Source organism: Homalodisca vitripennis, chromosome 5 (assembly GCF_021130785.1).
Source record: "Homalodisca vitripennis isolate AUS2020 chromosome 5, UT_GWSS_2.1, whole genome shotgun sequence".
Lineage (NCBI taxonomy): Eukaryota > Metazoa > Arthropoda > Insecta > Hemiptera > Cicadellidae > Homalodisca > Homalodisca vitripennis.
In genome coordinates, this window is record NC_060211.1 from 84,983,196 (window position 1) to 85,002,124 (window position 18,929).

General features: G+C 30.3%; 1 protein-coding gene across 1 annotated transcript in view; it reads left to right on the plus strand.

Annotated features, from left to right (window-relative positions):
* The window catches only part of LOC124362458 (disks large 1 tumor suppressor protein-like), a 713,149-nt gene that overhangs the window by 19,915 nt on the left and 674,305 nt on the right, over nt 1-18,929 (plus strand). Inside the window, exon 2 of the mRNA XM_046816976.1 lies at nt 3,544-3,624. The gene's annotated coding sequence lies outside the window, so the exon portion shown is untranslated. The remainder of the gene's footprint in view (nt 1-3,543; nt 3,625-18,929) is intronic.

An 18,929-nucleotide genomic window follows, 5' to 3' on the forward strand; every position in this document is an offset into this window, starting at 1 on the left:
CTCTCTTATACAACTCATAAATTATTTTGAATAGTTAAATAATTGTATCCTCTTTCCATTTGAAGAATAGTATGTGTTAAATAAAAATTAAGGAATGTATATTAAATGCAATCAAAAAATTAGTAATATATTTTTAAATTAGTAAGCGTAGGCCTATAAGGTATTAAAATATAGTACTGTACTATTAGTTCCGGTTTATCGAAGGTTACCAAGAAATAAGAAAATATGTTTTTTTACAATTCTAGTTAACTTTTGTAATTGAGGATGAAATATTTCTAGTTTTTTATTTACTTGGAATAAAAACCAAATAAACACCATGACATACACATTTAGGATACAGTAAGGAAACTGTTGTGTTGGTCTACTTCCTACCACTGTTGTAAAGCTTAATTTCGCTTTCCGAGCAGCGATCTGGTTAGAGACTTAAGTACTCTTCAGTCTGGACTAAATACAGCCGTATTTCAGTATTTGTGAGTCGCTGAAACTGCCATAAGCTTATTTCAATGTAAAGCGTGATGGATGTAGTTAAGTATTATCTCACAATTGTTATGTATTACAGTACATGCGGTATTACATATCAGATAAGTTATTTTCTCTACTTTCCCATACTTTTAGGGCATTGACCAAGTATCAAGTCATGTTTACATTGTTTTACACTTAAATAAAATAATAAAAAATTAAAATGTGGTTATTTTAAATTACTTTTCCATATCTAGAGTAACAAGGAATGTTTTCCTCACCAACTTGCATCAAGGACAACCCACTCTTCTGAATGTACAGTTGAAAACAGAAGTATATATTTTTTAATAACTGTTATAATGTCTCATAAACTTAAATTTTAACAACGTTTTATTTTTACTAGTAAAAGAGATGTCAGCACCAACTATAAATATCAAGATCGTGAATATAAATATAATTTCAATTTGTTTATATTAAAATTTAAAAATTAGTATTATGGTTAACAAATTGGACATTGTAACGAACATAATTGTTTTTTTCGCATCTTGCAGTGAATTTTATGTTTATTCCTTACTTAATAATAAAAATTGTGATAATTAAATATAAAATTAATTTATTTTTTATTGGAATGTTTGATTGATTTAAACACGATGTCCGTAAAATTCATCTTTATCTGAAAAACAAAACAATATAGAACATGTACCAGCCTATCGGAAACCAAGGGAAGTGAAAACGGAGCTTCTTTGCGTCAGTTTGTCATTTTTACCTCCCCAGAGACCTTGTGTCACTCAGTGAAAGCTTGTTGTACCGCCGTTCAACACCAGGAATCAGCAAGCACTTCCTTTCGGAACTAAACTAAGCTACATTAAATAGCTAATGATTAACTTCAACACTAATAATGATAATAATAATAATGTAACCAATGAGTTTACAGAAATGTTAAGAGTGTTGCGACACATAGACCACGACTGGTCGCATCTTTGTTAAAAAGTTGTTACTGACGGCGAATGATTAAAAGAAAGGACAACAACAGAATTTTGACATTTTTCATTGATATATACGCATAGAAAGAATAGAAAAGTTTGTTTCAAGAAATGACATTTATCCTATTAAGTGCCAAAACCTCAAATAAGTAAAAGCGATGTTCGCCTAAGTAAAAAACCTCTTACCTTCTCTGCTAGGTATGACATGAATTGTGCAAATTTTGGTGCGTGCCACTTCTTATCGCTATGAGTCTAACGCTTGATGTGTTTAAATTATTTTGTTTGCAATTTTTGAACAATCGTGATTAAATGTGTTTTTCTAAATTTTTTAAAATTTTACTTTGACACTTGATGAAGAGAATGGATTCCAATCCTCGAAAGGAATCATAAAACGAACACAGTAAGATTTTTTATTGTATAAACGTAATAATGTATTACCTACTCTGTTCCAGCCAGTTTCAGTCTCAATCAGTATGCAAGTAGATTTTTATAATTATTATTGAATATTTTACAGTTTTAACGTTAAAGGTTTCCTCATATTCTAATAGACAAGAGTAAATTTGCATTGTTTAAGCATACAAATTGGTTTTTCTTCAAATTGATGGAGGGATATCATTAAAAATGGAATTTTTCATAAGCTGCAGTTTCTTTGGAGGGTATCTAATCCAAAGGGTTAAAAGCAATATGTTTTCGCAGATTATATTTTTGTATATTGTAAAGTTTAAATCATCAGACATGTAAATATATTTTTAATCACCGTCTGCCGATAAATGTTATTTAGAAATGTTAAGAAGTATACAGGCCGACTATTTAGATAAAATGGGCGACTTTCACTCTCTTTAGCAACTATTTTGACGCGGATATAACTAATAATTATGTATCTGACAGTTCTTTAAGTATTTCAAGATAAGACAAGAAAGATATGAAAAAAAACTTGTGTTCAGATCTTTCTTGTCCCTCCCATTTCGACCTATACATAAAAGCTTTTGCTGATACATTAAACGTAGCCATTGTACATGATGGTGATCAGCTGGTTGGTAATATGATGTGCTTTGACCATGGTTCCCGTTGTGACCCCGAGCAATATGCAATGGTCATACTAAAATTTGAAACAGGAAAATAAAACACAATAATAAATATACAGACATGATATAACAATTAATGATTATTATAAAATGAGTAATCTGTATAAAACCAATATATAACTTCGGAATCAGGACAGGAGTACAATAGAAACAGGACCGTCTAGACAACCGGTACTTGACAGTTGAGACGTAAAGTAGAGGTCAAGTGAAGTGATAAGTCAAGGGGGTAAGGAGTGTCCGCAGCACTTCCTGGCCAGTCGCAGTCGGTAACAGTCACGCGTGCTCTTTCCACTAAAATTAATATCTGTCTCCTTACAGTTTTAAAATTAAATTTATATAATTATAATTTACAGTAAAGCAAATCACACGAGTGACTTTAGAATAAACAAAGCAAAGCCCTAATTTATCGACTTGTCTCAGACAGAGCCTTTAATTACGTTATCTCATTTCGTCTTTTATACCATCTCCTAAAACAGAAATTTATCGTGATCCTCACTAGTTCTATTGGAAATTTAACGGGAGGATGTCAAAATATTAAATATAAAAACATAACTTGTTAGTACTTTTTCAGAGTAATAAATAAAAATGTGGTTTTGTTTTCTTTGTTTGCAACCCTTACGAATAGGGTTGCAACCCTTGCAAACCTTACGAAATAGGATAACACACATTAGGAACCAATAAGATTTGCGAGTACAGTCAATACAAATGTAATCTCCATGTTTTCTGGATCGAAAAATCAAACACAACAATCCGAATAAATAAAAGGTAACAGAAATAAACGTGAGACCTGCTAATGCGTTATTTATCGCATTTGGAATGGAATAAATACCAACATATGTGTTGTCACCAAATTAATTCCATCACTCACACGTTTCTTGTTTGCTTTAGAATTCTGCAATGGATCGATGACTGTTTTACCCATTGCAGGATATGTGTGTCTTTATTATCTGTAAAATTTAAATTTTATAATTCTTATATTGTATGAACCTAATTACATGATTTTTATTTATTTTAAGGATAAATTGTACAACTTGCCTGGCGGTGGATTTTTGGAGCTCTTGAGACCTGGAACCGAGGTGGCCCTCACATGTGGAGAGGTATACATTTAGTTTACGTAATAGCTTAGCTTTCCAAGGTGATGGTAGTTGCTTGCTTTCATAACTGACTGGCATCTTGCACTGTTTCAAGTATTTCAGACTCAGCTTAAGTATTGTATATTTGGGAGTGACCCTGATGCTTAAATTTTATATAGATAACTGTATAAGGATACATCATGTCAATAAGTATTATGTCCCTGAAAAGTATTTGTGTTAAAGGCAAATTGTATTTTTGGGCTAAACAACATAACCTTATATTAAACGTTAAAAGTATACTTTGTTAGCTATCAAGTGATTCCACGATACGAAAATGTGTGTGCCGTTTACTGTATTTATGCAAGTATACGTATTTCGCCTTTTTCTTACATAATATATGCTTGAAGTAGATAAGAGAAAGTACTAGTATGCGTAACTAACTTGTTACAATGACCATTCAGTATATTTATAGATGAAAATTTAGTAAATATTTAACATTTTTTCATGTAAAAACCTTACGTCTCGATGTATGTAACATTTTTTTACATTTATTCATTTAAAATACTGTCGATGAAGAGTTTCCTTACAATTTCAGTAATCTAGGATAACTCATTGGAAATCTTCGTATTGTTAATCGTACTTACCCTGTTTAATTTACACGAAGTTTTCCTTACAAATAAATTTCAACCAACCGTCGAAGGTCAAGCAATCGAAGATGAAGTTTTTATCCTGTTATTGCATAAAAATATTTAAAGCTATATTGTGGTTCGAGATATTCCCTTATTTTCAGGAATCAATCTTAAATAAAAACACTGATTTCCACACTAAGAACCTTTTTTAGTTTTAATAAACATTATGTAATAATTCTAATTCAACATAGATTCTATCTAAACAGATCTATTTAACAGAGCAATATCTTAATTTTTTATTAACTGTTTTCAGAATACTTACGCAATGAGAAACTCGACAGTAAAATCGTTTATTTATATCATTCATTTAAAAGTTATATTCTTATTTGTATTTGACTTACACTATTATGAATTTCTAGTGAAAAATGCAATTTTGATTGCGTAAAAACGTAACCATTCAGTCATGCTGCGATTGTAAATAAAAAAAGAATCAGTGAAGAATTAACGCAAACGACTATTTTTAAGTTATTTAAAATACAATTTTAATATCATATCGTATTCCACAAATGGTATACAAATTTTCAAACGGTTGCACTTGATATAGTTATTTAAACAAGATTTCCAACAATGGTTTTGCAATTTAATCCGTTATTTTATTAATAAAAAATCTGTTAAATAAGCAATATAGTCTTAAATCGGCTTCGAAATGTAAACGTGTGGTTAGAATATGTGGTTTCAAGAGAAGAGATGGAAAGTGAATGTCGGAAATCAACAGTGAATTAACCTAAAACACGTAAGAGCACTCTGCCCCCTCCCGTGACCGCTGATCTGGAAAATCGGTTCGGTCCCTGGAGAGCCGGAAGGAGCTTCACGCCAAATATAAGAGAGGAATCCTATTTTACCTGTAGAAATGACTGTATTTCTAAAAACAGCTGCAGTCCTACTCCTTCTAGAAGCATTAATATTATTTCTTTCGTCTTAGAAATCAATTACTTAAAAATATCATAGTTTCAATACAATTTACATGCTATAATTTTGAATATTTCCCATTAATGTTAGTTGTTTTGAACTTTAAATTTAGTACGGCTTCTATTTTTGAAATACGAGATATCGTAACTATACCGGCAGATTTCCATGATTTGCAACTGATTAAAAATATGTGTCATTCAAATATAGTTCGAAAAAATTTAATGGGACGGAAGTGTTTTTTTTTTTTTTTTTTTTTTTTTTTTGCGTAAACGAGTCTAAGCATTCAGTGAGCTGGCAGATCCGTACTAACATTGTACAACATAGATACAAAAAGAGGTTTTGATCTTTTTATTGTGTCATGGTTAGCATTTTGTTATCTAGCCTTTATTAAATTTTGTTTTATTAACTCGATTCGTTAAATCCAAAAGTTCTTGAACTAGATTTAGATTAATTTTGACATTGTAGTATTCTGAACCAGTTATTATATAATTTTTGAATTTATAATTATTTCCGATATATAACAGGTGAGGATAAGAGGAGAGTGTTAATTGGCGATATTATAGACTTAATGAGAATGTATAACTTGCAGAATAATATAGAGAACTTTCACGTTATCAATAGCTGATATAACCATCGGCCAAGTGTACTTGATATGTTGTGTTTCAATATGTTTCATATTTTCATTCATTTAGAATATCAATATATTATTATTGATCATATCTCAGTGAAATTGGACGTTTGTAGGAGTTTTGTAGCATCCAAATAAGGTGATTTCCAACATTCTCATTATGATGGCGAGATTCACTTAACATATCTCATATAATTAACTATGAGAGAAACTCACATTTTAATACTTTTCTCGACTAGTATCCAATCTCGAATGAGATTGCATCCAACCTTGTTATCTAACCTATGCACTACCAAAAAACCTCTCCATCAGCCTTATACACTTTTAAAGCAGTTCCTGAAATTTTCTTTTTAGCTAAGTGCCTTACACATTTGCAATTACGTTTTTATCTAAGCTGAGAAAATGGAACTTATAAGAACTTCAAGGGCCCTTGATCTTGTAACCATAAAACATTCAATCATTTGGAAATAGTTCCTAATAGGTATATTAATTGCGTTTATCTGTATTTTATAGTATTTCGTTTGATATTCCACTTCTGTACTTTCCTACACCACTACCAAAGCTTTCTTTATTTTCTAAGCTTAGGAAATTACTCTCCATCAATTGATTAAAAAGTTGGCGTATGTTTGTTTGTTCGATTATCCACTTTATCGCACAGTAACGATATAGTAGATTGTGCTGCTAAGATGTTTACATATACATGACTCAGAGGTTTACAATACGGCACTAAAACGTGACCAAATGTATTTGTTTAAAATGTTAAGATTTGCATAGCTGTTCGTGTTTTCGTGTGGTGGACTTAAAAAACTACTTTCTCCGATTATATTTTACTCAAATTCAGATTTAATTTAAACATAATGTCCGTTTCTTTTGAATGTTGTATAATATCTATAATACTATATAAAAAATCAATGTTGACTGATTTTGTGTGTGTGTGTGTGTGTGTGTGTGTGTGTGTGTGTGTGTGTTTCTGTGTGTTTTAGTCTGTGTTACTCAATCACGTTAAAACTACATGCCGATTGCGCTTAAATTTTACATTGACACCTTACGCTTCCTATTTAACATATAGATCTATCCTTATTTCGAAAATCCCCTCATATTTCGCTGCACTCTTCTCTAAAATTGCAAAGAATCCCATCTTGGTCTCTAAAATCTAATTACACCAAACAAATATTAATTACTAAGATAGTGAGATAAACGATATCGATTGGTGCATGTAAACATTATTAGATGACAGAAAACCATATGTTTAATAAATTTATTTGATTTATTTCACATTTTTACTTACCAGAGTAAGCTTGATAATAACAACTATTGTTGTTCAAACCTTTTCTGCAAACTCTGTTGATCACAGAGTACGAAAATATTTATTTAACAATATTACAAGTTTTGGTAAATATATATTTTTAACCATACAGTTTTACCCATAGTTTTAACCATAGTAAATATAAGTATGCATTGCTTTCTCACTAATTTAATACACATGTCAAATCCAAGTTTACTATCTAAATTTTACTTTAAATTTATTAACTGTTTTAAAAACCAACTTATTTGTCGTTTGACAGAAGTAGACTTCTCAGGCCTGTGGATCATGCAAAATCAACTGTGTTGCTCAAAAGATACGAAGACCGTGGGAAATGAAAATGGCCTTAAATATACACTTGTTAACACATTGTTTTGATCGAGGCAACAAGTCACTCAGTATTGTGTCGCAAATGTAATTCATTTGAACTAAAAGTTATCATACACGTTCAAACCCTTCGAACTCGCGTTCGAAAGCTTGGGTATCTGATAGTATATTATTTATATATGATTTTTATTTAAAAAAATACTACGATTCGCAGTTTCAAGTTTTGCAGTGCAAGCAATGCAGAGTTGGCATCATTATATTTTAGGCTGCATACAAAAATAGCATAACGTTTCGTGTTCTGGGATATTTCATCTTCTTCAGATGCCGGTTTAAAAGTTTGTCTAATCTTAGATTTAATTTTAAATCACGATAAAATAACATTGTATGTAGAGCACATATCTCTAACTCTAAATTATATCATTTATTATTTTCTAAATAACGGAAAAAAAACTTATTTAAAAGTAGTGCACATATTATGAAACTTTAATCTACTGCGAATAACTTAGGTTCAGAGGATTTTACTGTTGTGTTGACAAAGCAATCCCGCTTTTAACCTTCAGAAATAAAGGTTTCTAACATGATGGGCTCCTACTAAACTACAATTTGTTAAGACAAAAATTACTGTGAATAATATAAAAATGTGAATAAACAGTTGATGGTACGTACCGTTACATTTATTTTGTGGTATATTTATGTATAGGTAATTAACGGTTTGTTATAATAAATTACATCTGAAATATTAAATAGTAAAAGGTTTAATGAAGTCAAGTCATTAAAATAAACGTCCTATAAAACTCTCATCTCATCATTCCTATATCTGAAGATACCCTTAAAACAGAGCCATTCTGCCAACACCTGCTACTTGTTTTAAGAACTTCATCAGTTTAAAATGTCAGAGTGCAGAATACCACTAACTTTGTTGTCTCTCAAACCGCACTTTAACAGATGTGATCTTAAGAAAGTAACTTTATGTGTTGTAAGTTGAGTGTTGCCTTTGCAACAAAATGTAGAGAAGGAGAGTCAAATGTTTATTTAGAGTGTTCGCAAACTTTCTTGCGGCATTTTTGAGGTTCTTTCTTTTAGTCAATACAAACATTAAACTTTACATAAGTTTGGACTACTGTCTTTTATCTTTGACTGTTGCCTCACAATTCACAAGAGAATAACAATATTAGAATTTTGTGAGTCTCTGTGTTTTTAGAGAAGATAAAAGTTTTGACGTAAACTGTAACTATGCACTTTATCACAAATAGTAGCAGTCGTTGTGCATGATTTGTATACAAAGTCCACAAAAGAAACGGCAAATGAAAATATATTATAGGAATAAAAAATAAATATTCCTTTCATTATTTATTGAGAACTAATTATTGAAAACTTTAAAATAAAATAACATTGTGCATATTTAGCATAAACATTTATTGTTTTTGCAATTTGTTACATATTTGGCTATAAGTTCAGTTTTTCTGAAGTCTTACTATATGTTTAAAACATTCGAAACATGTGTTTCATTTTAAGTGTAAAAATGTGTCCCTTATACATGTGAATCAAGGTGACACAGCTTTAAAATATTTTGAGCTGAGATTTTCAAATAAATTTTAACCTATTATTTAGAAGGTTTTTTACATTTCTGACCCATAGTTACGTCATTTTTTGTTTATTAATAATGTTTTGTTAAAAAAATTATGGTTTTATGTAAGTAGAAAGCGCTTAAAATATAAAATTGGCTCAGTTTATTTAGTTCTTGACGGCGACATTTTCAGTTACAAGTCCAATAGAAAGCTACGTCAGGAGTTGCTTTAGTGGCTCTCAACTAATGAGCTGTCTCTCCAGTAATTAATATCTTGTTCCAATTAGCAAAGCTAGTACTTTAAACGTTCGGATTACTTTGGTATACATACAAATGTCTAAATATTCTCTCTCAGAGACAATATACAATGTTTTTTAATTATTATATTACATTTTTTGACATTGACACGGTTATAAAAGAGACGTGGTGTGATTATTTTCATTTTCGTCTCTTGGTACTTTCTAACGTAAAGTTTTATTATGAAAATGTTATTTTAAACACAGTTTTTACTTATAAGTAGATTTGTAAAACAGTTAGTTCGATGTTAATGAAGAGATTTATTTATTAACTGCCAATCAGTTATTTTAACTAAACATAATTTTAACTACTTTTGCTTACAATGTCACTCACTTTGATCTCTTAAGACCGTAGTAACATGGTTTTTAAATTACTAATAAGATCATTTACGACTGTTTACAATTTTACTAGATTGTTTTGTAAATGTAACCTAGCGAGGTGTATTATTTTTAAAATATGATCTAAATGCACTCAGCTATTTTTGTAGAATGCAAAACTGTTTCAACATTATTTGTGGTAATTTATTTACATTTGTTTTAAATTTTTGATTGTCTGCTATCTATTAACTATTTTTAGAATGAGCAATACGAGAATGTAGAAAAACAACACTCATTTATACCTCTATCAATTATACATTTAACGTGAGATTTCATTTTTTTTTATCGCACTAAACCAGATGAGAGGAGTCTTCACTGTTAGGGTACACTGTGCAAGACAGGCTGATAGCCTAATACAGAATAAGTGATAACACAGTCAACGCGTTAAGTTTTATCAGTGATCTTTTAGGGCTGGAATCAACTACCAGTACCTCATTAACTATTATACGGTGCAGTGTACAAGTTGGTTATAAGATATTGTCTCAGAAACCGATAGTCACATTAAACGTTTCTCAATAACACTATGTTAACTGGAGATTTCTAAAGTCAAGTTCTAAAGAAATTACTTGTACTTATTTAAATGTATTGCTTAATTTATAAACAAACAGTTTAAGCTTTTGCTTTTTGTTAATTCCAGATTTTCGTAGCTTTGGAAGTTTGGTAAAACACACGTGATCTAGCCTAGTGTCTAATAAAGGCAACACGTGTTTTAGACGGCACGACCAATTATGTTCAGCAAATAGTCAGTACTATCAAATTGAAACCTTATTAACAAAGCTTATCAGGGTGACTCTGTCGCACAAAGTTGATCTCGCAGAGTGTGTGGTGAAAACACAGGGAAAATAACAAGATTAGCTTCTGATCCCTTCCCGGTCGGCGAGGGTTTGCGGCTTACAACCTTCGGGCCAATCAGGGTAGCCAACCAGATGTATATCTGCAACATATAACGAATATGTTATCTGCAACCTATAAAAAACATGTTATCCTTGTTTAATAGTCATAAAACAAGTATTAAAATTAATAACGGACAAATTCCTCAACAGATATATATATATATATATATATATATATATATATATATATATATATATATATGAAGTATGCGAGAATCTATAATTCTGAAACTAAAATATCGAACTTCCTGGCAATTATTTAGCAAGGCATTTGTTTAACATCCTGTAAAGCAAAATTTTTTAATTCTGATCTTTAATTAGTAATGGAGTTCATGATTTATTTATGATACGTAGTAAATGATCGCTTTGCTTAATTGGGTAAGAATTGAGATTTCGAGTAGTGTCTATATCAGATTATGATTATGAAAATACATACGTGTAACAAAGTTAATTCCATTTAAAATAAAAATGCTGTAGAAAAATATTAAACTTAAATATCTATGATTTACACAAATACATAAGGAACACTTCCACAGGCAGCTACAGCTTATAAATATTTATAATATAAATTAAAATGTATAATTCAATGTAATTAAACAAGGAAAACAACACATTTAACATTTAACAAGGATGAGTATATGTGGCGTTTTTAAAGCTACATTGGTTAATTTTTTTTATTAAGGACCTTTTTAATATTACTAAACGGTTTATAAATTCTTTCTGGAAAATAGAGTGATGAAATTCTGAAGCATTGAACTATTTAATTTGCCATTTTAAATAAATCCATTATTTTTTTAGAACTGTGATTTTATATTAGACAAACCAGATAATATTTAATAGTTAAAAATTTAGTAACAAATTATACTGAAAATCCCTCGGAGCTTACTAATCAAAAAATATTTTATATCGTCTTGGATGTCTGATTTATAATTTTATTCATAATTTTCTGATATAAGAATATCTGCAATCCAAGTCGTTATAGTATACTACACCACGTGTTGCATTACAGGCCTCGCGGAGATTCTATTTAAGATTTAAAGTATGTAGCACATTTCATTACTATGACATTTAATTTATTCTACAATATTTTTGTTGCTATTATTATTGAGATCAAAGTAAAAATGTTAGGTAAAGTTCAACCACATCCCATATAGAGGCATGCGCCATCATTGAACTCGTTTTTGCTCACACACAAGTGAAGAAAGTGTAAGAAAAATATATTTGTAAGTAAAGTAAGTAATCATATGATAATTTAAATATATGGCATTTGCATTTGTAAAGTAAAAAGAAAAAAGTAATAAATTGAAAAATTAAAGTCCAAATTGTTGAAGAAAGATTCCATCTCTATGCTTTAAATGTTTCATGACATTTCATTACTATATAAACAAGATAGGGTTATGTGATTGTGTAAGTCCAACCATGGAATTTGGATGAAGCCTGTCACTTATTATGCTGACACAATTTATCCCTTGCCTGCTGTTGGATGTAGATGTATGATTTCTAAGAGATGAAATATGCTAACGATTTGAAACTTGTAAGCAATCTCAGGAGAGCCTCTCACACGACAATTAATTATGATTAATTTTATAGTATAAATTAATATAAAAAACATAGACAAAAATGATTTGCACGTTCAGCCGTACAATTTTTGAGCGTCATTAAAGCCTATCACTAAGTAGCCCGATATAATTTCTCTTGTGTCTGCCATGGGATGTATAAATTAATTTTCTGTATGATTGATTGTTGGTCTATCTAGAGAATAATGTGAGCTATATTTTTTAAATTTTTCAAAAACCTAAGCGAAGCCTTTGACGTGACACGTGGCGTGTCGTACTCCTACGTTTTATTATTTAAATAAAGATTACTTAGGTTTTTAGGTTAAAAGATAACGTAGTATAAAGGTGTGCGTAAATTTATAGATTTCAGTAAGACAAATATCAGTGCAGGGAGGAGAGTAAATCACTAGCCACGAACTAGGTGTAATCGAGAGAACTAATGCAACGTGACCTTGCAACAAAGCCTGCAAGCACTTACGTATCTCTTAGTATTTAATTTGTATCTAAAGAAGATTGTTAATCTAAAGAAAAGTACAGTAAATATTTATTGGAATAAAATATGAGTTGTTATGATCACAGATATTTGAGGCGCTTACTTAAAGTTTCATTTAGACTAATTACAGCTAATAAATCATCTTTGGTTCGACGAAAATAGCTTTTCTGCAAATGACAAAAGTATAATTTGTCATAAATCAGCCTGGCGATGACGGCGCTCTCTCAGAGCAATAATAAACAACTCTTTGTGAAGCTTTTGTGGCCGAAACAATGGACCACTATATTCTGAGGAGGCTTTTAGTCAACAGCTTTTACTTACTAGATATAGAACAGCTATGCGAGATTACGGATTACGAAGCGCATTTGTTTGGATCATAACAAAGTTACTTAGGTCAGTTTTAATATTATTGTAATAAATCAGTATTTATTATCAAAAGGGTTAATAATTTACGAATATTTAAAGAAATGCCAGTATTAGTTAATAAACTCAAAGGTGACAAATATATTGTTTGAACATTATTTTATAAAAATGCTCATATTTCGAATTATGAGGCAGTTTCAAAACTCATTTAAACGATGCTTAAAATGTTTTGAACACCATCATGTTATACTTCTAGATTGTAGTCCTCTGTTAAAAAAACCAAACTCTGTTTGAGAAACAATATATGCATATATCTATACATTGTATACTGATACAAATCTACACATTTTATATTACAGCATTCAATATATAAATATGTAAACATGTGCCTACATATTTTTAATATTAAAAGATATAATTTATTTAGTTTATGAGATTGAGATAATAATAGAATGAGCATATTTGTATATAGCTTGTAAATGTTCTTGTAATGCTGAAATTCAAACAATTAAATGGAATAATAAAACTATTCAATTATAGAAATAAACAAATTATGGAATAATACGTTGAATAACATGAAAAAAACCTTTACTGTCAGCTTTATATAGATTATGTTTAAACATTTACAAAGAAAAAAAATAAAATTAGTGAAAAGAGGGTCATTGTATTTTCAATCCAACTGTTGTATACACCTAAGTTAGAATAGAACAGAATATATTTATTTCCTCAAAATACAATAAAAATTTACAAGTTATTCAATTTTATAAAGACAAAAATTAAAACTAAAACTCAAATGTCTTGTTGCCAGGTTTTTTTTAGGCTACATAAAACCTACTTAAAAATAAACTTAAATTAAGTTAAATGCCAGTAAATGTTGTATTTAGCTGATGTATGACTTAAACATTTCTTAAAACAATTAAATTTATACTAGGTTTTCGAATTTTTATCTGAAAAGCAAATTCCTTTTAGTTGAAAGCAATTATAAAGATTTTGTTTGTTGAATTGAATCGCATGGGCAGATTATAGATCTTTCATAATTTTGGTGAACAACATTAAACCGATGATTTGTCATTTTTATTTCAAAAGAGTGATTGTATCCTTAAGGAATCCAATATAAACTTTGAGACAAAATTTACTATATAACAATACATATTGGCAAAACAATCACTCCCCTTGACTAGTCACCGGTTTGATGTTGTTCGCGAAACTTCTGGAAGATCTTATCAGCTCAAACGATTCTAGCAGTCAAAATAACTTTATATCACTATCTATGTTCTCATTGACTAAGATGGATTTTACGACAGTATTAAACACTCATTTATTCCTTAATTTATCACCCATTATAAAGCAATAGCAAACAAATTATAACAGTTGTCTTATTACAAGCTATCTTTAAAGTGTGTAGAAATTATTTCGCTTCCCGTCGGTTATCATGGTATTATTTCGCTTTAAAACTTTTAAAAGGCCGCCATTTTGAAAGTATCAAGAATAGATTTTGTTCTTTCAGCAAAATAAACAATCTAGTAAGACATACAAACATAGAATATTACATCACCTCAACTTCTCCCCTTATGAACCGTTTCTGAGTTATGAATTTAAATAAATTAAAACTCAAACAGCCGCTAAACTAAGCGTCATGAGATCTGAGGGCTGATAGCAGATATGGTTATTTAGTGTGCATCCATGACGAAACATTCCATGCTACGTCTGAGATAATTTGATCAACCGTGTGTGCAGTCAGTGATATGGTTTATGATTGACCAATGTGTGCCTCGATGTAAAGTTAAAAAAATATACAGCCTAGGATGTAGGATTATCGGAGTTCTATATAGCTTAATATCTATATTTTTTTTCATTATTGTATATACAATAATGAAAAATTTTATATAAAAGCATATAATTCTGACACACAATATACCCGGTCGGCTAAAGAAAGCGTCCAAAACATTATAAATTAAATCCGCGTTTAGCTCTAAACCATATCGTTATGCTAGATGTTCACGTTTTAATCATTCCAGTGTGACGTCATATATTTTTAATTTTGTCCAGTTTTTCACAGCGCTCAACAGTGAGATTGTGTTAATTGTAAACTGTTTCTTAGCCGGCCCGTTTGACCTTAGGTTCTTTTTTTAAGTGTTATTGATTAACAATTATGGAAGTTTCATAATTATTAATTAATCCAGTGTACCTGTATCAGTGAATTCTTGAATTGGTCGTGAGGACATGAAAAATATCCTCTTTGATAAATAATACTAGTTTTCATGTTGAACCATAATGTTTATTTTCCAAAACTCTCAAGACCTCTTTGTAGTTTTTGAATATCACTGAAATATTCGTCGACAGTATGTATAAGATATGCATTACTTCAAAGCTGCAAACTCTGTTCCTACATTTATTGTTTTAAATGTGTAACAGAACAAACTGTAATGAACTAAATATTTAAAAAAATTTAAATCATATTAAAAATAGTTCTAAAATTATTAAAGCCGTTGCAGAACTTTCCAAATAATGGTAAATTACTTGAAAAAAAGTATCTCTAAAGTACAAAGTCAGGGAGATGCAACTTCTTTTTTAAGAATGAAAATTCTTGTAAAGTTAGCAATTAAGCGGCCTTCCCACAATTCCAACCAGTAGTAGATGTATGGATAGACTACTAAATACTTATATATGTTTTCGCTTTGGGAAGTACCAGGGCTTGATTCAGCAAGTCGTGATAAGTTAGGAATATGAATTTTTAACACTATTTTAACTGTGAAGAAATTCTATGGTCAGCAATGGTATCTTATAAAGTATAATATATTATATGAAAGTACTTGGACAACTCTATGGTGTTAAATTTATTTTTGGTACTGGACTAGCGAGATGAAATGATATGTGGAGATCGATATTTATTTAATACAGTAACATTGCATTGATGCTTTAGTACATTTTAAACTTCAATCGAGGTTGTCTAATACCATTATCTTGTGCAGGGTCGATTAATGAGCTTGTTTTAAACTTTTCGCAAAAAGGCTTGCAGTAATATATGCAGCAAAGAGTAATAAAGTGGTCTTAGCTCTCTGATAATGTTATGCAATCAGATGTCAGTATATGTACATGTAAACTATTCATACGTACTTTAAACTAATATATCACGATGCACGGTGTTTTACAATTTTGTGAAGGAGAAGTTGTTATTTGAGCAACACAAAGTAAAGTTTGATTAGTTAACTTTAATCCGAGTTTCAAAGAATTTACCGTAGCGTGTTTCAAGACGAAGACGTTCGATACACTTTAAGTGAGTTTTTGAAAGCCGCATATTTTACGGAGATACTTTTTCTGCGTTTAATAACTTTGCCTAAGCGCTCAATCATCTACGAGATTTTAATTGCGTACTCGTTAAAACTCTTCATCTATTTTATTCACAAAATTGTATCTTCTTTTATATCTTTTCTTTTTTCCTCGTTTTAAACTCAATTCAATTAACAATATTAGTAATGAATTTTAAGTTTGGATCAGCGACAATGTTTACGTTAATAGTTTATTCAACAATAAGTACGGCTTAGATGTTAATCAGGAGTGTTTCCTTTAGTTCTTCTATTCACAATAATCAAATATTTTTTTATAGACACATATTTCTAAGACTATGGGTCATTGCCATTTAACAAAAGTGTAAGTAAGTTACAATGCAATCCAAATAGTGATAAAATATTTAAAAAACAATGATTCAATTACGTAAAAACTAAATAATCCAAAAATTTCATTCCAACACTTATTAATCGTTCCTTTTTTATAAAGAAAACTTGTAGAATTACTTGTTACATTGCATGGCATTTGATTACCTTCCCTCCTTTAACTTTCAAAATAACTCTAAATGACAATTTTCTCGTAGTCTTAAATCAGATTTAATATGTAAAATATTATTATTATATCGTGTATAGGTATAACATGGTGTCCTGTAAATTTTCTTTTAACCCAAACCCTTTTTCTTATAAATATTATGTGGATATGTTACGATAAATTTTGCAGCTAAATAATTCTTAACAGTTTTCATATATTAATATTTAAATAAAGAGGTAAATTTAACGATAGTTTGTTTTAATTCATTGGTATCTATATTATAATTTATTTTAAAAAATATGTATGTGGTTTCGTTATTAATTCTTTAAATGGTCAAAATATAACATAAATGAGCACATACTATTACATCTAAATGATGTTATGGAAGACCTAAGATACGATATTGAATTGTCGGAGTGTAAGAAGGATTGCACCCTTTCCCACAGAGTAAGTTGGAGACCCTATCTTACTATGACCTTCACAATGAATAAAATCAATATCGAAATCTTTTAAAGATTTATAAGCAGATCATGAATGATGTATAATAAATTAAACGTTTCTCATTTTAGCGTATTGAATCGAATAAAATGAATAGTAAATAAACACTGTAGATAAACACGACTCTCGGTCAGCCACTTAACTCAGATTTCCATGTAAAGGGGCGAGGGTGCAACATTTGCGTTTGAAGAGCCTTGGTTTATGGCTAACATTGTCATTATAGTGCACACAAGAGCTGTCGTTACCTCTATAATGCTGCAGTATTCCTTACAACCAGGTTACAGGTGAAGTGTGTTTCTTGTGTTCTTGCAAATTTAATGTTTTTTTAGGTCTTTCAAGCATTTTTAGTTCTACAACGATGAACGATGATTATATGTTCCCACTTATTCACGCTCTAATATGTTTGATGGTTTATTGCGTTTATACTTTACAATCTATAATGAAGATTGAAGTTATTTTTAGTTTAAATAAGACATTTTCTGAGGTTCAAGGTTGATATAAATACTTACATTATTAAAAAACAGGTCGTTAGTAGTTATTTTGAGACCGGTCAAAAGTGGGTGCCGGGCAGTGCATAGCAGAAATGTAGTTAACATATGCCTGTCTTCATATTTAGGTAACAAACTACAACAGCCTTCCAGTATAAACAACAGACTGTCCTACTCCGTGAAATTTAATGCTTGTCGTAATAATGACGTCACACCATTACAGTCACGTGACAGCTTTGATGTTCACTAGCATCATTTCATCAAGCCTATTTCATTACGTTTGAAGTGGCTCTGAGATTACACTGGATAATATGTCACACCAGTTTGTGTACGTGCTTGGAAATAAATTGAATTCCCTCTAATCCGTAGTCCTTCAGAAAAATCATCTCTTCAGCCTAAACTCAGACTGGCTTCGCCAGTAACCCCGCCTTAACACTTTTAAGTCGATGCAAACTAGCTTATAAGGCCCTTCTATACTAAAATGAAGAATATGCCAGACTTGCTAGAAACCCTACTTAATCAACTTTTTTTAATTTTTTGGATGCACCGAATCCATTGTAAAACATTTTGAACATGGCCATACAACAATAAAATGTATTCAGGCCTTCTATTTTGGGACGATCCTATCTTAATATCAACTTCTTAATACAATATCTTAATATCAAACACCTCTTTTACACATTGTATTTTATAACTTAGTTAAGAACAGTATTTATTATAAGTTACTGATTAAAAATATAGAATTTTTAAAGTCATAATTGTATCTATCTTGTAATTAGATAAATAGATGCTGAATAGTTGGAATTGAATTGCTTAAGACTTAAGAATCCCGTTCGGAGGGCAATCGATGATGTTGTGTTGCATTTTAAAGAACAAATAAAGAAATGTGAATATAGTATAGGGAGTATAGAGAAAAAGGGGTTGAATAGAGGAATAATGCCACTCACCGAAGTCATCGTCACCTGTAACACGCACAGTACGGCTTTGCTGAGGTGTCTCATCCTCCCAAAACACTCCCACAGAGCTGATTACTGTCTATAGGGACATTTTTAAAATCAGATATCGAGTATAAACACAATTCACACCATGAGTCACTGGTATCGAGGGGACGTCGAGTGGTTA